The 16,862-nt window shown below is 43.0% G+C and overlaps 2 protein-coding genes and 1 long non-coding RNA gene across 4 annotated transcripts in view; 2 read left to right on the top strand and 1 right to left on the bottom strand.

Moving 5' to 3' along the window:
* The window catches only part of GNG2 (G protein subunit gamma 2), a 130,096-nt gene extending 127,608 nt beyond the window's left edge, over nt 1-2,488 (bottom strand). The window contains exon 1 of one of the 2 annotated variants that reach the window (XM_082448425.1): nt 2,368-2,488. The gene's annotated coding sequence lies outside the window, so the exon portion shown is untranslated. The remainder of the gene's footprint in view (nt 1-2,367) is intronic. The other variant, XM_082448426.1, reaches the window with a different exon arrangement.
* The window catches only part of LOC309655611 (uncharacterized protein), a gene marked incomplete at its 3' end in the record, with an annotated part of 398,594 nt that overhangs the window by 219,552 nt on the left and 162,180 nt on the right, over nt 1-16,862 (top strand). The window lies entirely within an intron of this gene.
* LOC309654458 overlaps nt 1-16,862 on the top strand; it is a 595,613-nt gene that overhangs the window by 76,448 nt on the left and 502,303 nt on the right. The gene's annotated exons all lie outside the window — the stretch shown is intronic.

Below are 16,862 nucleotides of genomic sequence, written 5' to 3' on the forward strand. Positions count from 1 at the left end.
GGCTTTGTGCTCTGACTATAGAGCTTTTATACTTAAAAGTTGAGCCTGCCTTCTGAAGTAGGCTAAAAAAGTCAGTCAACCAAATGCATTCACTACGAGCCCACCATAAGGCCCAGGACCAACCAGGAGTCGTGTTTCCACTCTGCCGTTGGCCATATGGCAGGAAAAAAACCACACACACACACACAATTAAAATTTCAGTGTTGGTTGACTCCCTCAAAAGCCTGCGAACACTCTGGACCAAAGTAGTATGTCTTTTAATATTCCATATGGCCAGAAGAAGAGGAAATAGTCCCATTTTACAGGACAGGAGCTTTTTCATCTTTTTCCTAAACCTCCTGCCATCGTAGTTACTGATCTGCCGTTACTCATTCATGTTGTGTTTCAAGCTGGAATTTAATAATTAAGGGAATGTTTGGGGCTGTGCAGAAAATAGGCATCTCTTGTTCGATGTTTTCTGAAAGAGAGCAGGGGGCCTCTGGACTCCCCTGTGCCTATGAGCCAAGGTTTCATTTTCTGACTCTTTTGTGAAACACACAGTGAGGAGTAAAGCAGATTGTCTACACATCCTCACACAAAGCAGGGTGTTGGCATCATCTAGTGAATCCAGCCCGTAGCTGAGTAAGTACCAGAGCGTGAGCCCCATCCTCATTCATACAGCCTGGACTCCCAACTTTCCATTTCATTTAATAACAGGCAGCTTGATCACAGAGCTCCAGTTAGGGCCATTCAGGATCCAAGATGCACCCGAGATCTCCCCTCTGGGAAGATGATCTTTACATATGGTTCCAGTTCCCGTATGTCTAGGAGACACACGGGAACTGGAACCATGGAATATGTGGCGTGACTTGTTTTGCCCACAGGTTTGATTAAATTCAATGGATTTGCCAGGGGAGCTCCATGGTTTCAACACCAGCACTATTTCACCTCTTAGTCATCACACAGGTTTAGTTTCATAAGTATGCTCAGAAAATTTGACGTTTTTTTCTTTAGTACCTAAAGATTCTTATCTCTGAAAATGCGCTGCTACTCCACAAATTTGGAGAAGCCAAATCAATTTCATAAGGTGACATTAAAAAGAAACAAAACTAGAGCTCTTCACAATTGAGAATAATGATAAATGAGGAAGCATATACACTTTCCATGGCATATTTAGTGTTTAAAACCTACACTTTAAGAATGAGTGTCTAAATATGACCTTTTTATTATTTTTACTCCGCTATAAGCAGTTCTTTCTTTTGAAAATTATCTCCTTTCATTGTAAAAATGTAAGACAAAACCTTTTATCAACGATCACTTATTGCTTAACCGCATTTTCTGTTGGAGACACAGTTTAATTTTTTAAATAAGGCTATGCTAGGATATTAAACCCTCCTACATATCCTGCCAAAGAAATCTCACAATCTCATTTCTAATCCATTAGACCTATTTACTGCACTTGTATGTATCATTCACAAATATGAACAAGCCATGGCCATAGACTCTAATAAGAGGACCCATTGCTCAAGGAAATCAAAGAATAAAAATCAAGTTCTGATTTCACTATTTCGTCCATCCACAGCATATGCAGGTAAGGAAACAACCTGGCAACACTTTTACATGTTGTCCGTCACTGAGGCTAATATGCACCTTGACCTATAGATGAATAAAATCTATATAAACATAAAATCCATATATACACTGGTATCCGATTCTAGACAAGTTAAACCCGCCACACTCTTTTGGGAAAGAATGCAACTTTAGGATAAGACCCACTGGTAAATGATAGCTGTTTCTGAGGTTATCCTGAAAGCAGCTGCACAGAGCAGAAGGAGGAAGACACCTTTTTTTTTTTTAATGGTAAATACTGCCCCTCGAATACGCAATTCCAGCCTTTGTTAGCAAATTCTGAGTACAAAAGGATTTAACCCCCAAAACAAACAAACAAAAAGCCAAATCACAGTCGTTATGCTGCAAGATAGAAGCTACCCCAGTGCAATGTGTAAGAAAGATAATGCAATTAACATTTTACACCCTTCAAACAAGACTGCAACGTTCAGATGATCAGCCCACAGCTTCACAGCCCCAATTGATTTCAACTGGGCTCTGCCTTCCTCCCAAGAGAACTATGCAAACAGCTTCTTAACATTTAGCGTGTTTTCCTGATGAGTCACCGAAGCTAAGCACTAATGAGGATTATTTTTTTCAAATCAAGGTGTCATGAATTTGGTCCTTCTCAAAAGCCCTGCTAACACAACCCATCCTGACCATTTCCCCCCATCCCCGGAACAATGTGTCTTTCATCCCTTCGAAATCTGCCCTCACAACCGCAGGCGAGGGTCATTTTTCTCACTTAGCGAGGAGCAACACGAAAAGTGTTTCCTTTACCTTGGCTCCCGAGGCTGGTCTGAGACGAGTGGCTTTCCTCCTCCCTCCGAGCCGCTGTGTGCAGGCGAGCTCCGGCACAGCCCGCCCAGCCCAGCCCAGCCCAGCCCAGCCCCGCAGTAGTAGGAGCTGCCCACGGCGCGGCAGCCGCTGTGTGTATGTGTAGCAGCGGCTCCTGCAGCCCAGGGACTAGTCCCCACCCAGCTTTGTCTTCAGTCATCGGTCTTTCTACAGGAAGCAGCGCATCTCCCACTTCCTCCTCTTGCTAGCTGTGAGCTGCTTACTTCTTTCCCTCTCCTTCCATTTCAGGGCTCACGGGAGCCCTTTCCTCTTCTCCTGGGCTACCGACACCAATGTGACTACAATCCCCTTTTCCCCTTTGTTCCAAGACCCTTTGGGGCCGTCTGTTCCTTCCTTCCCCTTATTCCCTCAATTCTCTCGGCCCCCTTCCGCACAGAGTCTGCTTTCTCAGCCTGAACTTGGTCTGTTGTTGCTGCTGCTGCTGTTGTTTTGGGTGGGTGGGGGGGATCCACAGCCCCTGGCCAGGTTCTGCCCCTGAGATCCAGCACCAGCCTCCATGGCACCTCCTGATTTACTGTGGTCCCTATCAAGGCAGCGAGCTGGGAGCTTGCAGCTTCTTGCTGCAGCATTTTTCTCTGTGGCCAACATTCCCGATGCTTCATTTCTCCAAGGTTCCACTACCGCTGAGATCTCGCTTAACCCACGTGCTCAGAAAAGAATGACCCTGATAAGTATTCTTGTGGGGCATAGGAGCTAAACCAAGTCCTGCAATGCTACCCGTGGCCTAATAGTGAAGACATATTCCCTGAAAGATTCTCAGGGGTGGGGAGGAACAAGGTAGAGCTGGACACTGGGTCTTCTCACCCCAGAAACAGAGCCCTCTTCCCCTCCACCCCACACTAGCAGGGTTAAAAGAACCCTCGTCATCCTCTTGTCTTTTCCCTTCACTTTAGGAGGTGGTGCAGTGTTAGGAATAAGGGTAGAGACTGCAGGCCAATCTGCCCACCAGTATTTGCGTCCAAGCGGTCATTACTGATTTATGAACTTGGGCAAATTAACTTCTACATGCCTCGATTTCCTCATCTGCAAAATGGAGGTGATTATAGTCATAGCCCATAGCAGAAATCTGAGGATTAAATGAAATGGTGCACAAAAGGATAATAATCATTCCTGAAACATGGGATTCATTCAATACATATCAGCTCCTATTATTTTTAGAGGAGGTGGACGCTCAGAGACGGTGAGTGACTTTGGCAGTCAGTAGCCAAACCAGGACCAGTACTTGGTTTCCCAATTCCCCACAGTAGGATATTCACCACTAAACCTCAATGCTCTTGGGACTCTGAATTTATTCAGCCTGTGAGTCATTCTTCCCCACTATGAACACAAGATGCTTTGGGGAAGCTACAGATTAAACCCAGGCTGAGGGTGGGGCTCGGGGGAATCCTTCTAGTGACCAGGCAAACACCATTAAGAAACCTCTCCTCAAGAATCAGTGCCTGGAAAGCTAATCTTCCTGGGCAACAGTTAATTCCCAGCTCTATTTTTTAATCCAGCCTTGCCTTACCCCTCCAGCAAGTAAACTAACAAGAAATGTTGGAAATCTAGGGCGGATGCAGGATAACTCTATCATCAGGGAAGTCACCAGGCAAGCCTTCCTAAGCCACCTTGAGGACTACATCACATTAGCCTGGAAGGTACAGAATTTAATTTCTATGAAATATTCTGAGACAGTCCCCAGGATACTCTTTGTTTCGATTTGATGTTCCATAAACAGAGCTTGCTTATTTCTTCCTAGAAATCTTTTATCAAAAAGGACCCTGTGGGCTTCCCTGGTGGCACAGTGGTTAAGAATCTGCCTGCCAATGCAGGGGACACGGGTTCGAGCCCTGGTCTGTGAAGATCCCACATGCCGCGGAGCAACTAAGCCCGTGAGCCACAACTACTGAGTCTGTGCTCTACAGCCCGCGAGCCACATCTACTGAGCCCGCGTGCCACAACTACTGAAACCCACGCGCCTAGAGCCCGTGCTCCGCAACGAGAGAAGCCACCGCAACGAGAAGCCTGTGCACCATAACCAAGAGCAGCCCCCGCTCGCCACAACTAGAGAAAACCCACGTGCAACAAAGAAGACCCAACACAGACAAAAATAAATAAATAAAATAAAATTTAAAAAAAGGACCCTGATGTTAACTCACTAACATCAAAAAATTACAAAGTGGACTGATTCAAGATTTAAAATGAGGAACTACTTTTGAACCACCAGTAAATAGAATTGTAGTCATGAAAGAGGATTGGATAACATTCCCACAACCTCCTACAACCCAATGAAGATCAGACATGGATTACCTCCAAATCAGGAATCTTGGTGCCAAAGGTTACTGGAAGCTTTTAAATGAAAATTTAAATATATATGATATCAAGTCTAAGAAAAATGAGAAGCACAATTATGAATGGTTGGAAAGATTTTGGAAACAAATCTTTGGTTAATTTTAAACTAGTGGCAGATTCTGGCATGAACTCTGGATTCAAACAGGTCCTTTCTGTTGTTTAAATCCTCTCTCGCTCCCTTCTCTCTCCCTCAACCATCAGAGAGTGGCTGGTACTTATCTTTATGTCTACATAGGGAAATCTCTTTCAGACACTAAAATCTCTAGGAATTTGGCCTGCTGCCTTCTGATCTGTTCTTCCATCTCTGGCCCTTATAAAACTCTCAGTAGGTTAACCTGCCCATTGCTGGGAAGTGTCAACCAACCTCTCTTCAAAGCTAAAAGCTAGATTGTAAGATCTTTCTCTTCTTGTCATTAACCTCATTGCTTTCAACTGATTCTAATAGCTTCTTTTTCTGGAGAGAAAAGAAAAATGTGGATGTGTAGATTGGCCAAGAGAGAAGATTAATCCAGTTCAGAGCTCTTAAGACAAGCATGGTAAGTGTGCATACTGAGACTACAAAGTGTCCATTTCTTAGGAGATATAATTACATCTCACCATGAACCACTTATGCCATCAGTAACTAAACATGAGCCTATACATAAAACAGAAGCCTGTAAAATGCTTCAACAGTCATCAGTGGCCCTGTTTGTAGGCATTGATACCTGTACTTCTTACATCTACCTGGCAGAGGAGGTCGATGGTAGTAGGGAGGCCATGATTTTGGTCTGTTATCTCTCCTGCGTTATTGAGCATTCTAGCTGGATGTTCCTTGGAGTTCTTTGATATCAACAGTCCCCAAATTATACATATTGACTTATCCAAAGCTTGTTCTCCTTTCTGTATTCTCCATTTTATTGAGTGAGGAATACAACAAACCAGTTGCCTAGAGCGGGAATATAAGAATAATATCAGAATCATCTGTCTTTGTTACCCCATGTCTGATTTAAAGTTCCTCATCCTTCATACCCGCCATGAAATTCTCTCTTCCACCAAACTCTTCCTCTCTATTACCGTGGCCATGGTCTTATTCCAACAATACTTTGGTTTTCCCTAGATGACTGCAATACTTTCTACTTTGTCCTCCTACCTCAGTCTCTCTTCTAAGCCATGCCCACTAGAAGTCCATCTCTAAAATGAAGAGGTGAGCAAGTCACTGCCCTGTTATAATTTTTCAGAATCTCCCTTCCTCATTGCTTGCAGGATACAAGTCTTAATTCCTTTGCATGGCATACAAGGCCTTCTGTAACGCCACCCACCTACATCCTAAACTTCTTAGCTAACCTGTTGCAACCCTACATCCACCCTTTCTACATCCACCTTCATGGTTTCTCCTGGGGCCATGCTCTTTTCTCCTCTGCATCTTGGCATATGCTCTTCCTTTTGCCAGAAACGCCCCTTATTCTTTCCTCCATTTTTCTGCTGGTGACCCCCCACTTATCCCTTCAGACTCAGCTTCTCTCAAAAACCTCCCCTGACCATGCAAACAGAGGCGGGTCTTCCTTGCCCCATGAGTGCACAGTGCCTTGCCTCTGTCTCCATAGAGGCACTAACTGCAGTGTTTTAACAAGTTGTTAATATGTCCACCTCACTCATCAGTATCAGCCCTTAAGGCTAGGGCCAGGTTCCATTCATCTTTACTTGTCACATAGCGGGCGCTTAACAGAAGTTTGTGTAATGAAAAAGCATCATTGAAAGAAATTCCAAAACTGCTGTTGTTTTCCTTTGGGTGCCTGGGGAAGGGAAAAAAAGGAAGTTTCTGATATGGGAAGTTGGTCATGGGGTATGGAACAATGATCCCTCTATTTTTTTTCAAATCGTCTGCAGAAAGCCATGGTACATATATTCTGAATATTTGTTCTCTAGGTAACCCTAAACAATCCTGGGGCAACTCCTGGTTTCATTTCTGCACTGAATTGCTTATAAAGAAGCACAGTCTGGCAACAAAAAGTTATTTAGAAAATAAATTTTTAAAAGAAACAGAAAAAAAAAAAAAAGGAAAGAAAGCTATTCTTTACTTGCATTTCCAGATGCAAGGAGACTTAAAGGACACTAATTTATAAGCCAGAGATTAACTTATAAGCCAGAAACTAATTTATAAGCCAGAGACTAATTAATAAGCCAGAAACCCTTTTCACATTCCCTCCTGAATTCTCGGGTTTTTACCACCTCACAGCTGTCCCAGAGCCTCTCATGCCAAATCCCCAGGCTCTTCCTCTAATCTTGTTAAATACTGTTCCTCCCTCTGTCCTCCCCCCTTGCTTTGCTCAGCTATTTCTTTACTGTTTTGATTGACTTGCCTTCTCTGGCTAAGCCCTCCCTGCTTTTCCACCCACGTCTCAGTATGGAGTATGGGTCTCTTTCTCCCCTTCCTTATTCTATTGTCTCCAGAAGGAGCCAGCAACCAACCAGCACTGCAGCTCCTTGAGGGCATGTGTGGGCTGTGCTGGAGAGGGAATGGTGAAATGAGAATAAGAAGGTGAATTCGTATATTAATAAATCCTGTCCACTCATATGCATGAATGATACATTTAATGGCTTGCTTAATTGTTGTGCCAAATAGTCATCAAGAATAAATAAATGGAGGCTTTCCTGGTGGCACAGTGGTTAAGAATCCACCTGCCAATGCAGGGGACACGGGTTCGAGCCCTGGTCCGGGAAGATCCCACATGCCGCGGAGCAACTAAGCCCATGCGCCACAACTACCGAGGCTACGCTCTAGAGCCTGCAAGCCACAACTACTGAGCCCGTGTGCCACAACTACTGAGCCTGTGCTCTAGAGCCCACGTGCCACGACTACTGAAGCCCACGTGCCACAATGCCACAACTACTGAAGCCCACGTGCCTAGAGCCCGTGCTCTGCAACGAGAAGCCACAGCAATGAAAAGCCCGCGCACCGCAAGGAAGAGCAGCCCCCACGCACCGCAACTAGAGAAAGCCCGTGCAGTAACAAAGACCCAACGCAGCCAAAAATAAAATAAATTTAATAAATTTTTAAAAAAAGGAATAAATAAATGAATCATTGAGCTGTTATCTTATCACAGAAAATCCAGAATTCCAGGCATTTCTTGGATCAACTAAAAGGAATGGAAGTCTCTCTAAAGACTTCTTTTGAAAAAGAGGCATAGTCATGATCTGATCTCTGTGTCAGCACGATCATTCCCCTCCCCCGAGACATCTGAGCCTACCCCCAGCTGTTAGGGAGCCAAGGAGACTGAATCATATTTGGTTTAAAGAGAGTCAGGGGTCAGGGTGGGTAGAACTAATCTTTCTTGAGAGAGAGAGAGAGAGCGCCGCTGACCCTCACAAATGGGAAATGTCAGTCTCTGCTGCATAGCCCAGCACAAAAGTTAATAGGACAAGGGGTTTGCCAAGCCACGGCCACCTCTTCCTCCAGAGAAGCATGAGTTCTCCTTTCCCTTTGCCCTGGGCAGGGCTAACTAGGGGGCTAACTGGATAGTGTGAAGTTCCCCAGATTCTTCCCTCACATTGCCTGAAATGTCACCACGATTGAACTCATTTGGGTTGTTAACCCAAGTGTATATATGATTGTACTACATACATAAAGCCCTGGGGAGGTTGCCAATGATCAGTGAGTTCAAGAAATTTGCTTTCCTAACAAATACAAGAGTTGATGGGAAGGGAAGGAGGGAGGGTGTGGGCTCAGAGACAAAGGGTAGGTGGAAGCCAAGGGGTGCTGGAGGAGGGCTAATCATGAAGCGGGAGGTCTTGCCGAAGAGACACCGGGTATGGAGGGACACAGAAAGGACGCACACGGGAGCTGGGGAAGGCAGTCGAATCAGAGCCGGAGACAGGCAAGAAAGAGCCATAGAGGCCTGGCTGTGGATCCAAACAGCTGTGCACAGGGAGGGTTTGGCCAGCTTAAGTAGGGACAAAGGCCAGACACTCCCTGAGTGGACACTGCCTGCTTCATGTCTGAAGTTCTGGGCTTCCCAGAAAATGTTTCAAACCCTCCACCAGTGGAAGGTAGGGCTGGACTGTCCACTAGGGTAATGAAAGAGTTTAAACCAAATGCATTCTTACCATAAAAACAAAGAGCAATTCTGCAAAATACAACTTGTCCCCTCTAAAAAGTCTCCAGAGATGCATATAGAAAAGCAGGGACAACAGGAAACAAGCAACAAGATCAAGAAGAGGGAGTCAGCAATGAAGTTTGGCAGAGGTTAGAGAACACTGTACACAAGCAAAGCCTGGGAAAAACAATCCTTTGAAAAGAATGTCAGAATTAAAGGATGCGAATCAGTGAGATTAACATCACAGGAGTAAATCATTTTGAAGTGTCTTGAAAGAAAAGCTATATGGTAATAACTCCAGTGATTTGCAGACAAGGCAGAAAGGCAAGATTTGATTTTTCTCTGCCAAATACGTTGCCAGAAAGGATGATCTAGTTTGATGGTAAATAAGGTGGCAAAAGGCTGGGCAATAAAAGATGTTTGGGGACCTTCTGTCATCGTGTCTTTGGTGATTTCTCTACCGTAGAGAATATTCGTAGGTTTGCTTATGACCTTGATCTCCCCAGCTCTAGTTTTCTCGTAAGTCTTAAGTTTCTTGCTTTGGATTTTCCTGTGATAGAATTTCAGAAACAGAACCATAGGAGCTGGGGAGGGAATTGTGATGTTGAGTGTTGGGTGGTGAATCTGTCTCTACTCCCAAGTCCTCTGGAGTCTAGCTAGACTGAGTGCTGGGCTGTGGGCAGGGCTGTGTCTCTGGTCTCTGTATGCTGGGTGTGCTCAGTACATGTTTGTTAACTTTAGGGGAATCTAAACCATTAGGTCCCGTGGAAGAAAGTTATGAGTACTACTGACCACTTCGAAGATACAAGAGCATACATTTTACAAAATTTTAAGAGAAGGAGCAAACAAACCACCAAGACTGCTTAAAATATGACCCAAAATGTTTTAGGAATCAGAAAATGAGAAGAGAAGGAAAATGTGCTATTGATGCTGAAACAGGAAAGACCCTGAAATGCCAACCAAGTAAGGATATTAAACCAAGAGGCAAAATCTGTTATTTACTTAGATGGTAATGAAGGCCCAGTATATGTAGAAAGCTCTTGTGAAGGTTTGTCAGTTGATGGCTCTCCTCACAATCTGTAAACTTGGAAAGTGCATTTTCAGTAATGTGAAACATTTGCTATAACTTCCCATGAAATGTTACAAAAATGATTCAAGTTACTTTTGTAAGAAGTTATTCAACATTCTTTAAGTATTACTTGTATGATTACACAGGGTAATTTCAGCAGAGAAGATTTGCTGGCGTATAGTAAATGTGAAAATCTCAAATGACTGATTTGGCAAACGTAGTCAATAAATAAGATTTCTTAGCAAATTACTACTTTTACTTGTACAGTTTTCTAAAAGGAAATAGCTGGGTTAGTTGTTACCCCCGCTCCTTCACAAATCACCTATTGCTTATCCTGATTATAGCTCTTATCACACTGTATTGTCCTTGTGTGTTTCCCTTTCTCCATCCTCTACCACCTGTGGAATTCTAGAACACATAGGCCATGTCCTACTCAATGCTGTATCTCTGGTACAGTGTGCAGTGCACCGCACATAGTAGGTGTGCAATAAGTATTTGTTGCATATATGAATAAAGGCAAAAGCATTTCAAGTGAGGTACAGAGATTAATTTTAGGAGGAAGATTATAAGCCAAACATCTGTAGATTTATTTATAATTTAAAAAAATTACATCCTACAGTATCACGTTAGGAAGCAAGTCTGTCATTAGTTATACATTGTCATTAATGGCTTTGTTTTCAAATGAAAAGAGTGGATTACTTGCTCAAGACCAGTGATTGTCACTGATTCTTTCCCAGCTCAAAATACTGAAATTCACCCAGACCACAGCCAAGCCATTTGTTTGCTATTAAATATTTACAGACGTTCCCCCTAACTCCCCACCACCAAATTCTTGCATCTAGAAAGTAGAGTTATACTAGCTGAAAACTGACAGCATAAGTATGACTAAAAAAAAAGTCCCTTTAAAAACACTTGGTGCTCTGATATAAGCATGGGAAACTACATGACCTGAATCCTTACTTAAGGATTACATACATCAATGGTTTTATACCTGAAGAAGGTGGCAGCAATAACCTCAAATAATGCAGTCAAGAGGGAAAAAAGTTGTACTTGCCCATAACTGAGAGGACACCACTAGAGAAAAATAAGATTTCAAGGAAGAAACTAAAGTGTTCAGAATGACTGGATTTGCTTAATTGTTAGCGAGACAGACTCCCATTTTATTCTGGAATAATAGTCTAGGGAAATTCTTCAAAGACCCGCCACTTACAACAATCATCAGATGGGAAAATAAAAACACCTGTTTACCCCTAAATTTCTGGGAAGATAACTGTGTGCTTACCTTGATTAGCCAGGGTCTTGATGGTGCCTGGTACATAGTAAGCACTCACTAAATCTTTGTTAAATGAATGAATGAACTTTACAAGAATTACTCATTATTTACATTTACAATACATGTAAATGATGAGGGTTATGAAGTAGCACCACACTCTAACCAACTGAGCTGACAGCCAGGATTAGGTTAGTATTAACAAAAGATAAAAGCTGCTGGTTCTGGTACGGATGGTGTAGGTGTACCACATTACAAAAAGCAGTTACAATGAACGCTTCTGTGCAGATGTTGTGTGGAATGACAGTTATGCACATGTAGCATCAAGTCATGTCATCTCACTACTTTGACAACCAGCTTGTCTCCTCCACTCTGAGGGAAGCTGCTTCATAACATAAGGGATCAGTTTCTCCCACTTCGTATCTGGAAAGGTGTTAATGACGCACCCTCTAGGGCTGCTGGAGGAGAAAAGGCATCCTCCAGCCACGCTAGATTTGGGTACAGATGTTCCTGGGGCTGCCTTCTTCTTCTCATGGTCAGTCAATGGGGAGAACATCGTGAACGTGGGCTCTACGTGGGGCCCAGGAGCAATGTTCTCTGCTTGCAATCTGTTCTCTTCTGACCCTCAGTAACCAGAGGTCAGCAATCTCTTTAGCCTCACAGGTGCCACAGAAGTCCCCACAGGTGCCCTTGGCAGGTTTTAGGAAAAAACAGAAGAGGGGAAATAAGGGGGAAGATTAAGAGGGAAGGGTTCATTTTTCTCATGGGAGCCATTTTGTTAAATAAGACCTCTGGGGACTTCCCTGGTGGTACAGTGGTTAAGAATCCACCTGCCAATGCAGGGGACATGGGTTTGACCCCTGGTCCGGGAAGATCTCACATGCCGTGGAGCAACTAAGCCCATGCGCCACAACTACTGAGCCTGCATGCTACAACCCGCGAGCCACAACTACTGAGCCCGCGAGCCACAACTACTGAGCCCGCGTGCCACAACTACTGAAGCCCGCATGCCTAGAGCCTGTGCTCCGCAACAAGAGAGGCCACCGTAGTGAGAAGCCTGCGCCCTGCAGCAAAGAGCAGCCCCCGCTCACCGCAACTAGAGAAAGCCCACGCACAGTGACAAAGACCCAACGCAGCCAAAAATAAATAAATTTATAAAAAATAAATAAGACCTCTGAAAACAGAACTCAACTGAGAGCCAAATAAACAAGAGGCAATGTAACTTACTTTATTTTAAGAGGATAAAAATGAGAACTTGACCTTAAAATGAAGGGAAAAATACCACCACCACCAGATGAAGAGGAAGAAAAGACCAAGAGGCAACTGTGTTGCTTGTAAAACTCCCAGAGGCAAATTCTAATTCACTGAGTAGTAGTATTCTTTTGGGGGCAAAATAAACTTTCAGTTTAAAAAAGTGGGGATGTCACTGGAATTGGTCTTTTAAAAGCATTTACTTTTTATCTAAAATTGGGTATAATTTATACATTCAGCTACACCATTATTTATTGGAAGCTTATTAGGTGCCAGCAGAAAACAAAATAGTTGAAGTCTCTTATCTGAAGGAGTTTATATGAAGGTAGGGGAATCAAAAATAAAACAGTTAACAAATAGATACTTGTTATGTCAAGTAGCATAAAGTCTTGAGAAGAAAAATAAAGGGAAACAGAGTGGCATACAACATTTTAAGTAGGATGGTCAGAAAGGCTACTGGTTACTCCCTGATTTCCACCTTTTCCCACTCTTTTCAATTAATTCTCCACCCTCTTTGGTTTGCTCTGGGCCTGATGGTATCTCCAAGATGGCCTCCAATTATTCTTGCCTCCTGCTATTCACAGCTTGTGTGGTCTCATCCCCTAGGTGGATCTATATGACTAATAGAATGCAGCCGAGGTGACAGTGTGTGATTTCCAAGGCTGATTCATAAAAGGCCCCATAGCTTCCACCTGGGCTCTTGGATCACTCACTCTGGGGGGAAGCCAGGCACCATGTTGTATGGACACTCACATAGCCCTGTGGAGGCTCACCTGGGGGCAGGATTTTAGGCCTCCTACCAAAAACCAGCAACAGCTTGCCAACCATGTTAAGTGAGCCACCTTGGAAATGAATCTTCCACCCCTTCAAAAAACTGACATCTTGACTGCTATCTCATGTGAGACCTGGGGCCGGAAACATCAAGATAAGCTGCTTCCGAATTCCTGACCCACAGAAACTGTAAGAGAGAATAAATGTTTATTGTTTCAAGCCGCTGTGTTTTGGGGTAATTTGTGAGGCAACAATAGAGAACGTGTACAGTACTCAACTGCCTTGGACTCGGGTTTCCAGCTGTGTTTGGCCAACACACCAAAAGTGAGGTCAGTGTGTTTATTCCTACACCTTCTGCTCTGGCCCTGGTTTCCTCCCCGCAGTCACCACAGTTCCCTCTGGGCAGCCCCATGGGTCTCCAGGACTGCAGCTTTCTTAACTCTCCTGCAACGCTATTTCTTCCTTTTGCCCCTTCAAGCCTAGATGTGGCATCAAATCTTGCTGTTGGTTTCCTTAACCATGCACACACCTCTGTAACAAGTCCCTTCATTCTTGTAAGAAATGTGTGTCTTCTATTTCCTACCAAGACTCAGGCTGATACAATGACCTCCTTGTAGGAGCCAACATTTGGAGACTTGAAGGAAGTGATGTCAGGAAGAACATTCCCACAAGTGCAAAGACCCTGGGATGAGGGAATGCTTGATGTATTCAAAGAACAGCAAGGAGGTCAGCATGGGTAGAGTAGAATGCATGAACAGGAAAGTGAAGGGGAGAGGCAGTCAGGGGCCATGTCAGGCAGCATTCTGCGGGTCACGGTTGTGTTCTGAGTGTTAGGTACCGCTGTGGGTGGGTGGGGAGTGGTCTGAACAGGGGCGTGGCATGATCTGACTTGCATTATGAGACCAGGATGTAGGTAGATACAATAGAAACTCAGAGACCAGTCAGGAGACTTTTAGAATTTACAAAGATAAGGAGGCTTGGGTATGATGAATAAAGGTTGTGAGAAGAGATTGAATTCAGGATATATTTTGAAACTAGACCTGTAAGAATTTGCTGCTAAATTGAATGTAGGAGAAGGAAGAGTAAGGAAGACTCTAAAGTGAATGATGAAGGCTGGAGCTATTTATTGAGATGAACACAAGGGAAAGTGAGTGTGAGAGTGTGAGTGTGTGTGTGTGTATGTGTGTGTGTGTGTGTAGTGGGAGAGGGGCAATTTGGAGGAAGGAGGGGTGAAAATCAAGAGTTTGCTCATTTCATCTTCAAAAGAGGAAAATAGTAACATTCTGCTGTTAAAAAAAAAAAAGGAAGATGAGAGATTTTTTCCTCACTTTGCAAAGAAAAGGATCTACATTCATAGAGTAACATTCTTATCTCCTGGCCTATTAGGATATTGCCCTTAGAAGACTTTTAAGATCAAGTAGTGCATTCTCAACTTTAGTTATAAATGTGATTGGTTATAGGTCATTTCTGGCTCCCAAAGATCAGACTAGATAAATATAGGAACCAAGTCTGTTCCTGGACTCCAGGGCCCCTGTTGTCTATTATAAAACATAATCTGCCTATTGATTAAGGATCCTAATTATCATGCTTGTAAAAGATAATCTTATTGGTTAACCTCACATGACTTTTTTTAAAAATTTGAAATATGACGACCTTCAGCTCCAGAAGCAGATGTGGCAGGAAACGACTTAACAGACACTTCCGTTTTTCTTGGGACAGCACCTCCTGCCCCACTTCCTCAGTTTGGGGCTCCTTTTACCATAAAAGCAGAGCTGTGTTTCCCACCCACACCGAGATACTCACTGTCCTGCACAACATTGGCTACCTGCTTTTACTTTGCAGACCTGAAGCTTTAAAGAGAAGCTTGGGCAATTCAGTGTGGAGCTGGTGTTCACAGACCTCCCTCTACAGACTTACTAGGAGACCAGGTCAGCACCCTGAGCTCTGAGGGGAGAAGGCAACGTCCTTGGCCTACTTGTGATGTCTGCCTAACGCTCACCCACACCCTCCTATACAGGATGTTTTGTGATGCCAGGACACAGCTGTCTTGATGCCAAAAAGTATTTTTTTGTTGTTGTTGTGTTCATAATGACCTCTGTCTAAAAATTCTGTAGGCTTCCAGGAAGGGACACAGCCGACTGTGATCAAATGCACTTCTCCTCCCTGCCCCCCTCTGGTTACCATGGCAACTGTGAATGACTGATTTCCTGGTTGCCATGTAAATGCAATGGGATCCCAGCCACTGCACCACACAAAGACGTCAGTAAGAATAGTGAGAAAACAAAAATCATATCTAAAAAGACAAAGGATTTCATCTCAAGCCTTTCTCTCACACAAAGTAGAGGAAAGGAACCAATTGTAATGAGAAATGGTGCTCTTCCTGAGGTAGGAGCCGTGTCTCTCCCTCATTGGAGGGAAGACCGGAAAAAAAAGGGGAAATCCCTCATTTGTCGCACAAGGAGTTGGCACAGTGACAGGAAGACAGATGCCATTCTCAGGTGCTAGAACCCTTCAGTAATCAGTCTGAATCCCACTGCGAGGAAATCTGAAATATTTAACTGGGGTGGAAGGATTAAGTTAGATTGAAAACAAAACAGAAAAAACAGGTTTCATGGACATTTTTTAGAACTACTCTTATTTGTATAGTTTCATAATTTTAAAATTAAGATTCTAAATGCTCTAATTTATAATATTTGCTGGATTAATTTTTATTTCTGTCTAATAACTTTGGAGAAATACAAAATACAGTTATTTTTTCTCTCTCTCTTTTTTTAAATTTGTAACACGCTGATAAAACCACATTCCAAAAATTGATTAATCCAGATTTCTATGGTTTTCATAGCCTGGGTGTTATCTGTGTTTAGTAATATCTATAAAGAGCACTAGCATTTTAAAAAACACATAAAATATATTTTATACAAAAACTAAAATTGTTTACAAAACTAAAATTGTTGATAACTTATTTCCTTGACTTTTGTCATATCTTAGATTCAAATGGTTTAAAAATTAATCTATTGTTCTTTTTTAAAAAAAAATTTTTCTGCTTTTGACAAATGCTTCATATAAAGGTTTTTAAAACCTAATCAGGCAGAATTTTCATGGGTTTGCTGAACACACACAGAGAGCTACTGGTGCTTTAGTATTAGTTTTCGGCAGCTGAATCATTGAAATCATTTTTTTTTTTCTATTTTTAGCCATAAAAAAGCATGAAATCATTTCTGAATGCCTATCTTTTGGAAGGTTAGAGCTGCAATGAGCTGAAGCATGCCATGTTTTACAGATGCCAGAGAAGTAACACCGAGGGGGCTCTGGGGTACAAAGCAGACGGATCCAGGCCCGGCAACTGCCATTTCTTAATACTCTTTCTGGCATTCAACTCTGCCTCATCACAAAAGCCAGTATGTTCCAAACTGGGTCAATAGGTGTCACACAGGTTAAAAAGTTGGGGCAGGAAATTCAGAGCACAAATAATTTTGCAAAATCTTAGGTTCAATAATGTTAAACAGGTTCATTTATTGCAGAACTTCTCAGAGCTTTTGATTTGCCAATATTGATGGTGACTCTGGAGAAAATAAATAGAATATAGAATATAGAATAGAATAGGAGGGGGCTCTAGAGAATATGATGTTTCCCAAATGTATCTGACCACTGA

The sequence above is a fragment of the Balaenoptera physalus genome, assembly GCF_965194825.1.
Source record: "Balaenoptera physalus genome assembly, chromosome: 2".
Classification (NCBI taxonomy): domain Eukaryota; kingdom Metazoa; phylum Chordata; class Mammalia; order Artiodactyla; family Balaenopteridae; genus Balaenoptera; species Balaenoptera physalus.